The sequence below is a fragment of the Oncorhynchus mykiss genome, chromosome 3 (genome assembly GCF_013265735.2).
Source record: "Oncorhynchus mykiss isolate Arlee chromosome 3, USDA_OmykA_1.1, whole genome shotgun sequence".
Classification (NCBI taxonomy): domain Eukaryota; kingdom Metazoa; phylum Chordata; class Actinopteri; order Salmoniformes; family Salmonidae; genus Oncorhynchus; species Oncorhynchus mykiss.
The window spans coordinates 34,043,011-34,046,594 of record NC_048567.1 but is presented as its reverse complement, the minus strand read 5'-3'; the positions used below and the strand labels follow the sequence as shown (position 1 = coordinate 34,046,594).

The following is a 3,584-nucleotide window of genomic DNA, read 5'->3' as shown; positions in this document are numbered from 1 at the left end:
ATCTCCTCTGCTTTGGCTAAAGTATTCCTTGAGGCCAAGGGCAATATTGCTACACAGATGTCAGAGGCGCTGCACCTCCACAAAGCTGAGGGTGACATCCACGATGGGTTAAAAAAAACTCCTGTCTGAGCTGAACAAAGACAAACCCCATACACACTTGAGCCTGGCCAACTGCCTGTTTGGAGGGGTCAGGGGCCAATAGTGGGGCCAGGAGCAATACTGCCACATGGATGTTAGAGGCCCTGCCCCTCCACAAAGCTGTGGTGTTCAGAAAACTCCTGTCTGGGCCCCGTACACACTACCCCCATGCACTGAACCTGGCAAAGCCTTTTCAAAAGCTTTTCTCTGTGAAACTAGGAAGTACTACGGTGCCAGGTTAGAGTCTGTCGACTTCGAGTCCAATGCGGAGGCAGCTAGGGTTAATATAAACAACTGGGTGGATAAAAAGACCAAGGGAAAACTCCAGGACCGGTTGCAAAAGGGAGCTGTCAACAACCAAAACTTGTTGGTGAATGTCATTTATTTCAAGGGCAAGTGAGGAAAGCAGTTCAAGAAGAAATCCAGCAGAGAAGCTCAGTTCAAGGTGAGAGAACATTTGTGTATCAGGAGAGCATGTTCTGCTTGACCTTAATCCCAGAGGTCAACTGCCAGATTCTGGAGCAATCTGAGCACGCTCCCGGAAGAGATAGAGGACAAACTGGGCTGGAGGAGCTGGTGAGGGAGTTCACATTATGATAACTTTGTTGCATGGACCTGGCCCACGTGGGACACACGCACTTGTCCAGACTGAAGATGGAGAAGGCCTGCAACCTGAAAGCCGTTCTGGTCAGCATGGGCATGATGGACTCCTTTGAAGGGCTCAGGAGCAATTTCTCAACCTGGAGTTGTCTGAGGCCTTTGTAGAGGTGAATGAGGAAAGCGCAGAGGCTGTGGCTGCCACAAGGCTGAGTCCCCGATCAGTAATGTTAAGAAAGCATGATATACAGTGCCTTGCGAAAGTATTCGGCCCCCTTGAACTTTGCGACCTTTTGCCACATTTCAGGCTTCAAACATAAAGATATAAAACTGTATTTTTTTGTGAAGAATCAACAACAAGTGGGACACAATCATGAAGTGGAACAACATTTATTGGATATTTCAAACTTTTTTAACAAATCAAAAACTGAAAAATTGGGCGTGCAAAATTATTCAGCCCCCTTAAGTTAATACTTTGTAGCGCCACCTTTTGCTGCGATTACAGCTGTAAGTCGCTTGGGGTATGTCTCTATCAGTTTTGCACATCGAGAGACTGACATTTTTTCCCATTCCTCCTTGCAAAACAGCTCGAGCTCAGTGAGGTTGGATGGAGAGCATTTGTGAACAGCAGTTTTCAGTTCTTTCCACAGATTCTCGATTGGATTCAGGTCTGGACTTTGACTTGGCCATTCTAACACCTGGTTATGTTTATTTTTGAACCATTCCATTGTAGATTTTGCTTTATGTTTTGGATCATTGTCTTGTTGGAAGACTAATCTCCGTCCCAGTCTCAGGTCTTTTGCAGACTCCATCAGGTTTTCTTCCAGAATGGTCCTGTATTTGGCTCCATCCATCTTCCCATCAATTTTAACAATCTTCCCTGTCCCTGCTGAAGAAAAGCAGGCCCAAACCATGATGCTGCCACCACCATGTTTGACAGTGGGGATGGTGTGTTCAGGGTGATGAGCTGTGTTGCTTTTACGCCAAACATAACGTTTTGCATTGTTGCCAAAAAGTTCAATTTTGGTTTCATCTGACCAGAGCACCTTCTTCCACATGTTTTGTGTGTCTCCCAGGTGGCTTGTGGCAAACTTTAAACAACACTTTTTATGGATATCTTTAAGAAATGGCTTTCTTCTTGCCACTCTTCCATAAAGGCCAGATTTGTGCAATATATGACTGATTGTTGTCCTATGGACAGAGTCTCCCACCTCAGCTGTAGATCTCTGCAGTTCATCCAGAGTGATCATGGGCCTCTTGGCTGCATCTCTGATCAGTCTTATCCTTGTATGAGCTGAAAGTTTAGAGGGACGGCCAGGTCTTGGTAGATTTGCAGTGGTCTGATACTCCTTCCATTTCAATATTATCGCTTGCACAGTGCTCCTTGGGATGTTTAAAGCTTGGGAAATCTTTTTGTATCCAAATCCGGCTTTAAACTTTTTCACAACAGTATCTCGGACCTGCCTGGTGTGTTCCTTGTTCTTCATGATGCTCTCTGCGCTTTTGACGGACCTCTGAGACTATCACAGTGCAGGTGCATTTATACGGAGACTTGATTACACACAGGTGGATTGTATTTATCATCATTAGTCATTTAGGTCAACATTGGATCATTCAGAGATCCTCACTGAACTTCTGGAGAGAGTTTGCTGCACTGAAAGTAAAAGGGCTGAATAATTTTGCACGCCCAATATTTCAGTTTTTGATTTGTTAAAAAAGTTTGAAATATCCAATAAATGTCGTTCCACTTCATGATTGTGTCCCACTTGTTGTTGATTCTTCACAAAAAAATACAGTGTTTATCTTTATGTTTGAAGTCTGAAATGTGGCAAAAGGTCGCAAAGTTCAAGGGGGCCGAATACTTTCGCAAGGCACTGTACGTACCTTCAAAGCCAACCACCCTTTCTGTTCTTCATCCACCACAACAGTAGTCAGAACACCCTCTTCTGTTGCAGGTTTTGTATAAACGGTCCCCAAAGATTTTGCCCAATTGTGTGCAACATCATCCAATTCATATGACGTTACGTCCTGGGGAAAAAAAGAAGATATGTTACGAATTCCAATTCGTACCATTGGACTTTGAAATGCTTGTCAACAATGTTGTAATTTGTAATAATTATGTTCATGTATGTAATCTCAGTTAACCCAGAAGTAAAATGTTGTGTAATTTGTTCAGCTGCATGAAGAAACTTCTGGGACTATACGTGTTAGAGGTTGAGAGTTCCGGCAAAGATGAAGGCCTAGATTCAATCAGATCAGGCACTAACCGGCGATAGCCAAAACCCGCATAGCTGATTTTTTGGCGGTGTAAGAGGTGGAACTGTGTTGGAGCTGTCAAATCGGTGAGGAGCTGCTCTTGTGATCATTGTCACGAAGCCACACCCGTCCCATAGAAATAATGACGCTCAAATTGAAAATCATTAAATGTGATCATGAGGATTTCAGCTTAATCAAGGTGTATGCACAATTTCACATTCTAGACTTGTTAGCTCAGCTGTATGGGATTTCTCTTAAAGCGACTCGGTGCAACCAATGGCCATGTCTGTTTTAGGTAAAATGCTGGGAGCCGCTTGTGGATTTGACAGCTCTAAAACAGTCCCACCTCTTACACTGTCAAAACTTCAGCTATGGGGATTTCGGCTAAAGATGATTTGATTGAATCGGGACCAAAGTCTCCACCCTCACACAGCCAAAGAGCCCCCCATGGGCAAAGCACTTGAATCGAAACGGTTTAAGCACTGCCTTTGCCCAATCCTAAAACATCCAAAATAACAGAACTACTGCTGCTTGTTATCTCACGCATCCCATTCAGTTCCAACTGATTCTTTGGTCTACACACAGAATCTCCC

The 3,584-nt window shown here is 44.1% G+C and overlaps 1 pseudogene; it reads left to right on the top strand.

Annotated features, from left to right (window-relative positions):
* The first annotated feature begins 226 nt into the window (after positions 1-226).
* LOC110519190 lies at positions 227-992 on the top strand (annotated as a pseudogene).
* Positions 993-3,584: the final 2,592 nt, after the last annotated feature.